At 40.9% G+C, this 9,727-nt stretch overlaps 1 protein-coding gene across 1 annotated transcript in view; it reads right to left on the minus strand.

Annotated features, from left to right (window-relative positions):
• The window catches only part of LOC130100896 (metalloproteinase inhibitor 2-like), a 318,524-nt gene that overhangs the window by 253,250 nt on the left and 55,547 nt on the right, over positions 1–9,727 (minus strand). The window lies entirely within an intron of this gene.

The raw sequence follows: 9,727 nt of genomic DNA on the forward strand, positions 1-9,727 counted from the left end.
ACCTCACATATTTCAGCATTTAAATCATCTTTATAAAAAGAATGGGTCAATAAAGATAAATTCCTGACATTTATAATGCACAGTAGCTTATTTTTTATTATTAATAGTAAAATTTGGTCCGATTTTCCCATGGCTGTCGTTGCTATACAACCATGCACTGCGCTCTCCACAACGACAAAGAAGTTTTAGTAGCTAATGGATTTCCACCACAGAAAAACGCTTGCTGTAGCTCTGCTAAAAGATTTATTTACGGAGAAGAGAAAAACACCCACGTGTTTGGGTGCACCCCCATACTGAAAAGATTAAAAATGTTAATCTCGCTGCTCCTGGAAAAAATGAGCGCGTCGCTTCAATTATGAGCGCGCTTCCCGTGCGCCTACATTTGAAATAACGACCTCGAGCGCGCAAAAGACGCGATATGTTAACGGCCCCTTGGTGAGCTCCTCCAATCAGGAGACCCCCTTGACATAGCTTCTGTGCACGGCACCTTCTCAGCAACCAGGGGCGCCATTGCCAATAATTGAATTGAAATGATAGAAAATAGAAAACCTTCGCGGCGCAGAGGATTTTTTTTAACTGCTCGTGCCGCCCCCCATGTGACATGAAAAAATGCCGCCCCGGGCGAATGCCGCCCCGGGCGGTCGAAGGGGGTCACGCCCAGGGTGTAATTCAATGTAGAACCGCCACTGCATGTAAGTGCAAAGTAAAGCTGAACTCCAAAAATCACAGCTTCTGGTTTGGACAGGACAGTGATGCTAAATATAAATTTTGAGAGTCAGCAATAAAACTGGATTGAGTTCAAATGTATACACATGAGGGATATCATAGAACAGTGATTTACATTAAGATACATACAAGGTGACCTGCAAAATATAGCAAATAGGGAAAATTCAAATTCATAATTCTAAATATAAATGGCAGTGTTGGTTAGGTCAAATAATGAAGGTCATATATGATTTTGTATGGAAACTTTGTATGTAGCAGCTAATTATATTTCTTGTTTATTTTTAAGATGCAGTGGGGTCCAAAAGTCTAAATTAAATGCAAGGGAAAGGCTAAACTAAAATTAACATGAAGTTTGCTCAAGACCTGATGATCTTTCATAATCCAAATGGAAGCAAGAAAATGTAACCTTTTGTGCAAAAGAGTTAGCATACTCAGTGTCACAAATTTGCTTATTTGGTCCTAGAGCATAATCTTCTTCATTTTATGTCATAGATTTAAGAATAAAAAAGGGACATGCCCAAAATCCTAAACACGGTAACTTTACAATACGGTTCATTACATTAATGTATTTACTAACATGACCTAACAATGAGCAATACATTTGTTACAGTATTTATTCATCTTTGTTAATGTTAGTTAATAAAAATCCAGCTGTTCATTGTTTGTTCATGTTAGTTAACAGTGCATTAACTAATGTTAACAAATACAACCTATGATTTTAATAATGTATCAGCAAATGTTGAAATTAATATTAACTAATTAATGCTGTAGAAGTATTGTTCATGCTTAGTTCATGTTAACTAAGGTATGTTAACTAATTAACCTTATTGTAAAGTGTTACCCACTAAGCTTTTAATTGTCTTAATCACAAATTAGGTCAGGAAATTAGCTAAATTTAAGCAAATGCACAACATAAAATGTCATTGCTGTCTCAGAAAGACATCAGAGACAGAATTAAGTTTTTGGCAAGATGTGGTAAGTTGTGTGTGAAATGATGAATCATAATGAAACAAGAGTTGCATGGTGATGCTCCAGAGCGCTGTCTTCGAAAATCTGGCGAGAAATATAACAAATGCATCTCTACCACAGTAGAGCATTGAGGAAGAGGAGTCATTGTGTCTGTAACCTTTTTAGCTGCTCGTATTAGTGAGCTACTTTACTGTGAAAAGTCATTTAATGCTTTGAAGGACAGGAGAATATTGCAGAATGGCTTGCTTCCCTAAAGAGAAATGATCAGATGCCCAAATTGCAAAGACAACCAAGAAGTGGTTTGAGAACAAGTCCATCAGGCTCATGTTTTGGCCTAGTCAGAGTCCAGATTTGAACCCTATTGTGAATATTTGATCTCACATTAAACTTAAACTAACTGGGAAACTACTCATGAACTGTCTGAAGCCATCAACATTGAGTGAAACAACGCAGATTTTCTTCCTGTCAAAATCTGTCTGTAAATTTATCCACATGGCAAACTTTTAAAGAAAACAAAAGGGAAGGCTATTCCAAGTTATTTTATCTACAGTATTTGTGCAATTCTTGCTAATTTCCTGAGTGATTTGTGATTTAAATGGTTAAGACCATGAAAAGACCACTAAATATTTACGTCTGTACACTTTTAACCCTCTGGGGTCCTTCGGCCCAAATGGACCCGAAGCATTTAAATATATATTTTTTTTAAATCATTGCTTTATCGGAATGGTCCGAAATTTGGTGACTTTGTTGGTACTTGGCATATGAACACCCCAAAAAATTGGGGACAGGATTTGAATAGTCTAACTGGTTGTAAAAAAAATAGTCACGCTCAGGACCTTCGGGTCCAAATGGACCCGCATAGGAAATGAATGGGAAATTGGCAAAAATGTGAAAATACAGAGTTATTTTGTGCGTACAAACTACAAATCAGCCACGATCCAGAAAAAAAGCACACAACAGTGAAGGGGTGAATCTATAAAACATCAAGAGTGCAAAACAGACACATCCACACACACACACACACACACACAAACACACTTTTATACACATACACACTAATAAATTCAGATTACATATGGGTTTTGAATTTTTAAAATGCTCAGTTTGTCCACCAGATGGCATCCATCTCATTTCAAAAATTGCTTTCATGAGGCCTAGGCTTGACTCTAAAATGAAATACAGCTTTAAAAAAAAAAAAAAAAAATTATATATATTTTTTTAAATTTCTATTATATTCAATGGGGAAAAAATGGGTCATAATTATTGCATTAATATTAATTATAAATCATTTTTATTTTTGAAATTATCTCAAAACACCAAAAAAGAAAAGAAAAAATATTATTAAAAACAAGTAAAAAAAAAAAAAGATGATTGTTACAACAGTGCTGTGCTGAAGAACATCTCTGAACACACAATGAACATTCAAGTAAAGTACAGTAGACGGCAGCAGAAAACCATTTTCGGGGGGGGGGGGGGGGGGGTGCAGGCTAACCTCGAGCCCCGAGCCCCTGCCCTTTTTCAAAATTAATCAAAAGTGCCCTTCTCAAATAAATATCAATGATAATATTGTGGTCAATAAAACAAAATGCATTTTGATTATAATTAACATGACAATGTGTACAAGACCAAAGTACCCTAACTTCACGTTTATTTTTACGTTTCTGTCAGTCTGAGGTGTCGTTGCCATAACGCGTTGCTGTGGGTTGCGTCACTTGCATGTGACTGTCTTGCTTTGGACTTGACCCTATTTTTTTTACAGTCTATGGACTTGACTCACTGAAGAGGTCAATCTCCGTTTTCGAGGGTCGAAAACTCTGTGGACGGCAGGCGCAACCGTAGCGAAAGTTATTCGTTTTAAAATGAAAATGCACTGGTGTACAAGTATAACTTAGGTATTCCACAGTCTGCTCAGGAACCGATGCTCTCGATCCAAATATACATGGATTTCTCGGCGACGTCATCACTGCTTGCGCACGCAACCAGGAGGCAAAAGACCCGCGGTCTTCGTACCGGAGTAAAGGGTTTAGGCTATTAGCATAGTGGTGGTGTTGTCGCTAGTCAAAAATCTGGTGCAGCATCAAAGTATTTGACGAGCTGCACATGACCACATAGCACGTAGTTGTATGCATCAAGGGATTTGTATGCTCTAATCATTTCTCTTGTACTTGGTGTCTGAATTAGATAATTATATATATCAGGCCATACAATTGCTGGCCACTTCTTGTCATCCACAATCCAAAGATCGTCAGGTATTGCGTAGGGATCCGGCAAGATCTCACCATTGCTGAGAGTACGTTTTTTAATATAATCGCCACGGTCGGAGGTACTAAGGCTTCCCACATAATCCATCGTCAAATCTTTGATTTACAGTAAAGTAACGTATATGTGTGCAGTCATGATATGTTGCAGGTCGTAAAGTAACGTAAACAAACTTATACAAACTTTTGCCTCCTGGATGCGCGCGCATCCGGTATTGTTTGTATACAAGAAACGTACTCTGTTACTAACGTAACCTCGGTTCTCTCTAGAAGAGGGAACGAGTACTGCGTAATATCTTACGCTAGGGGAAAACCTCTTTTCCATGAGATATTGAAGCCAAAAAATTATCCTTAATTTTGAATTAATGTAAAACGCGTTGCGGCAGCATACAGACATAGGCAAAGGCGGCTTGCGTGCCTATTGGCTGCCCTGCGGCAACTCCCGCAGCCTATTGAGAGAGGCCCTTTGGTGACGGTCCAATGGGGGCGCTTCGCGCCCACTGCGTCACCTTCCCGCCGAAATAGGCGTGGCCTAGGAAGCCCCGAGCCCCTGCCCTTTTTCAAAATTAATCAAAAGTGCCCTTCTCAAATAAATATCAATGATAATATTGTGGTCAATAAAACAAAATGCATTTTGATTATAATTAACATGACAATGTGTACAAGACCAAAGTACCCTAACTTCACGTTTATTTTTACGTTTCTGTCAGTCTGAGGTGTCGTTGCCATAACGCGTTGCGTCACTTGCATGTGACTGTCTTGCTTTGGACTTGACCCTATTTTTTTTACAGTCCAATGGGGGCGCTTCGCGCCCACTGCGTCACCTTCCCGCCGAAATAGGCGTGGCCTAGCCCTAAAAATATAGCTCGATGGGCTGATATCACTGGTTTTTCATCAGAAAAAAAAACACCAGAGCGTGTTGCAAGCACGGCAAGATGCGCAGTACTCGTTCCCTCTTCTAGAGAGAACATCCTGGTTGCGTTTGCAACCCATCGTTCCCTGAAGGAGGGAACGGAGAACGTAGTAGACGGTCGACTGAATGGGGATCGCGTCAGAGAGCCAATGTTCTTCGAGTACTATTGAACGAGCCAAAGTAATTGGCGTGTGTGATTCACATCACAGACTCCGCCCCCGCGCGCGGGTATAAATGCGGAAGTGGATGCACGCACCAGCTGCTTTTTCGCTGAGGAGCCGAGAGTAGCCCAGAGTCAGCGGTGGTCCAGCGTTAGTGGCAAGGGGACTACGTCCTCCGTTCCCTCCTTCAGGGAACGGTGGGTTGCATACGCAACCAGGACGTTCCCTTTCAGTCGATAACGTCAGACGTAGTCGATGGTCGACTGAATGGGGATCACCTTTGAAAACGCCACTAAAGGGGGTCGCACACCGGACGAGAAGCGCAGCGCCGCGTCGCGCAGCGCCAGGTCTTTAAAATTCGAACACATTATTCTCTATGAGTGTACACACACCGGCGGCGCCATTCGGCGTCTGTCCGCGGCGCCCAGCTACGGCTCAGGACCTTGTTCAAAACCCTGCCGCGCCACAGAGCGCCATTTGCATAGTTTTATATTAAATTTACATTTATTTGTCTCAAATCGTCGTTAATGTACATGGCTTCACCCCGTGCTGTTTTCACTCGGGTTTGCTAAACGCTAGCTAAATAAATATTATTGTATTATGTGACATAGTTGCCTAGACAACGGATAACGTTACAACAAAATAACAGACTCAACGTGATAGACACTTTTACTTGATTAACGTTCAAACATCAGCTATTATTCAATGAACATAAAAAAATAAATAATTAATCAAGATAAAACACACATCGTGCAGCTCTTCTACCAGTAGTTGATTCAAAATTGTGCTCGCGCCATTAGAATGTGCGCGTCCGGTGTGCGATACCTAGAGTTGTCCTAGACGTGACGCGACGCGGCGCTGCGCTTCTCGTCCGGTGTGCGACCCACTTAAGGCTGCCACCTTCCAGTGCCTAGACAAAAAGCTTCCTGATGCCCCCGCTTATTTTAAGGCGGGGAAGGACAGGGCTTAGGCCAGGGAAGTCACTGCTGTTCCTACAGGACCACTGGGAAAGCGTTCCTCGTACATTGGAAGGAAGGAACGCTGCGGAAGCCACATCCAACCCGGAGGGAGGTAACGTGGAGAATACACATATGAACTGGGCGGAAGACCGGGCAGTATGACGTATGGAATGTCACTGGGGTGGCTCCAGCCTAAGACAGGGGGGAGACTCACCAGACAGTGACGGCAGAGCAGACTCTGCCGAGGGAAGACACGGGCTCACCGAAGGGAGCCGTATCGTGGAATACACATATGGGATCACCGTAAGGATCGCAACATATGATATGGGCCCCAGCCTAGCACAGGTTTCATACTGCTTACGAGTGGTAGGCCTAACACCGGACGTCCCGCCACGTCCGATGTCGGAGGGGTGCGGAGGAACTCAACAGGGTTAAGTTTTAAGGGAACTCACTGGAGTAGAATGGCGCACGTATCCAGTCCATAGGAGTGGAATGGCGCAGCAAGCCGACACTTGAACCGGGCTCCTGGTGAAGCTGGCTTCATGAGAAGGGAGCTCATGGAAGCAGCAGTTCAATCTAGGTGTCGCCCAGCCCCCAACTCTAGAAATCTGTCAGCAAAGCACTCACTCAACGCCCAGGCGGAGCACACACTCATTATAGAGGAGCTCTATAACACCTAAGAGGACATGAGCATCTCGGAATTTTAACCGAATTGAAGGCAGCCACCATCAGTGGGCCAACTTTGCTTGGAAACAGCCTTCCCTCTCTGCTGAATCCAACAGATTAGAGTTGGTCTGAGGACCAAGGCTTGCGTTCTGTACACGTCTAACCGCTATGAAGCGGACGGACAGAGAAAGCCAGGGCTGGGTCTGCCTCCTCCTGGCAGCGCTTGCAGGCTCACCACCTGCTCCTATTGCGGGAGAGGTAGGAACCTTGGGCACAATCCAGGCCGGGGTCTCAGCTCGTGAGAGTAGCCGGCGTGAACTCCAGGCACAATTCGCTGACTGAAAGCGAGCAAGTCCCTACCCTCTAGTAGAGACCATGCAAACAGGAGAACTGTTTTCACAGAATTTAACTCACTGCCTGCAGTGGCTCTGAGGCGGTCTCTGCAGTGCAGTTGCACCAGAGATAAGGCCCAAGAGGATAAAGGGGAGCTCAAGGAATTTTCCTTGGCTCCCTCAAGTACCTGACGATCAGGACGTGCTTTCTATGCCTCTTTCTATGCACACTACCTCTTTTTTAGGGGGTGCATGCAGAAGTGATGGGAACTACCACATGTTCCTGTGATAGCCACCTGAACCTCCGCGTCCAGTGTAGGACCGGCCCGGGTGTCCAGGGGTCAGGACGCAGGTGCCATCATGCCCCGTCCCTGAAAATGTGTTTTCCAAATCTTGTTATTTCGACATAATATGTGTGCGTGCATAAAGCAAGATGTGCATTTGTAAATCCTGTGACAGGTGTGCATTGATTTTTATTAATAAACTATTTTTTTCTGTGTCAGCTGCAAGATGAGGTTGACGATCGCCATCTCCGTGAACACGCCTATAGAGAAGAATTCACATATTGGATTACATAACCAGGGAGTAACCTATTTCTTTTCGTTTTGAATTGTTTTGTTTAAAGACATTTCAAGCTTTATATATTTCTCATGTCTGTGAGGCATATGCTGAGTTTCGGTTAATTTATGATGAGATGCGCTACAGTTCACGTGCAATGCAAGTGTTCGCGCAGGGCCTCCATGTCATGATTATACTGTCTGCTATATTTGCTTCTTATTTATTAAATCCAGGCAATTGGTTGATGAAAAATTTATTAAAATTAAGATACAATTTATACAAAACGAAATTCACTTTAAAGAAAGGCTCTCTACAAAACCAAACGTAATAAAGTGGTCAAAATCATTTCTGACCCACTCAATGTCTCCCGATATACATCCTATCTTACTCATGCTGTTCACTTTTCATAATCAACAAAAATGGGGGAAAAAAATTATAATATTTTAACAAATATGAAACTAAATGCGCGTATTTAATGGCTACAACACGTATAGTAGGCCTAAAGACTCTATTTGTACGAATTGCTGCACATTAACTTAATTCTGAATTTTGCACGCATAAGTTGAAAGGCATTTTTTTGTGTATAGTAACACATATCTGCAACATTTATCAAGTTCACGGATAATTGTGCATGTATTTATTAATCATTATGATACTAAAATCATAATAAAGTGCTATACTATGTGCAAAAAAATCAGATCCTAAGCCAAGAATAGGCCTATTGACGCAACGCATTTAATTAGCCTACACATTAAGCATTTTCCTCCCAGGAAAACCATTATAAGAACGCTTGGCTTAATGCAGATTAGAATGTCCCAGCAGTTGTTATGTTGAAATAACGAGATATGATGTCGAAATAACAGATATTATGTCGAAGTAATATTATGTTGAGTTGTTCTGTATCGTCGCGTCGGGTATATGGTGGCATGATGGGGTTGTTGTTTTTTTTATTAAAATTATAAAAATTATTGTTATTATAGTATTTTTTATGTAGGCTACTATAATGTTTTATTTTATAAAAAAATGTATTAGCTTTTATTTTATATTTCCTGTTCTCGTTTAAATTTGAGTTCAATTTTTAGTAATTTGTATGTGCTTTGTAATTTAAAGTTATTTTGATTTAAGAGTTTACGATGGCACATTATTATTATTTTTAAATACTGATGTGCACAAATAATTAATTTATAACAAATACACTGTTATTCAATTAAAAAGTCAGTAAATTTTGATTGCATGATGACTTAAATAGTGAGTTCACCCAAAAATGTAAATTCTGTCATCATTTACTCACCCTCAAGTTTTCTAGACTAAACCTGTATGAATTTCTACTCTGTTTTCTTTTGAAGAATATGGGTAACCAAACAGTTGATGGGCCCACTTCCATAGTATTTTTTTTCCATACTATGCTATGGAAGTCAATGTACATCAACTGTTTGATTACCCATATTCTTTAAAATATCTTATTTTGTCTTCAGCAGAAGAAAGAAATTAAAATATTTTTTCCCATTCAGATGAGGTTCGAACTGGAACATACAGACAGCTGTTTCACCCAGAGCAGCTGATAACTGGGAAGGAGGACGCCGCCAACAATTATGCCAGAGGACAACTTTTACATCAAAGTACCGTCACTTCTCTGCAAAGACAGATTTCATCAGAAACACAGTGCCAAAATAGATCACTTTACATCTCGGAAACGTTGTAAACGGTGTTCTGATTATTTTAATAATATAATCTTCTACTTAATATGGTAGCTGTTTAAGGGTAGTTTGATTCAGTTTAGGATAATTAAACTGTTTACTAAAGTTTGATTGACACCAAGAAAGTCTTTCTATCGCAGACCTACAGTCAGGCTGGTCTGTTAATGCCACGTAAGCATTTAAACATGTATTGTTTAAATGAAAACAAAAATCAAAGGTTAAGTCCAACAAAACTATATCCCGAACCACTTAACGGAGCGCTCATGGAACAGGTGGAGTGCATCTTTGGTCAGTTTTAACCCAGAAGTCCTAAATGCAAATATCATCTCATCATTACAGTAACAATAGAGGGTTTCCTCACAGATACAAAAGTACACAGTAAAATTGTCTTATATGTGCATAAGAATCTTTTTTCTGCCTGTTTTTGAGTATCAAATTCATTTCCTTATCATTTTCAGTCAAATTGTTCAAATTCAAGCATTTGGACT

This window comes from Rhinichthys klamathensis, unplaced genomic scaffold (assembly GCF_029890125.1).
Source record: "Rhinichthys klamathensis goyatoka isolate OS25496 unplaced genomic scaffold, OSU_Roscu_1.1 h1tg000249l_1, whole genome shotgun sequence".
Lineage (NCBI taxonomy): Eukaryota > Metazoa > Chordata > Actinopteri > Cypriniformes > Leuciscidae > Rhinichthys > Rhinichthys klamathensis.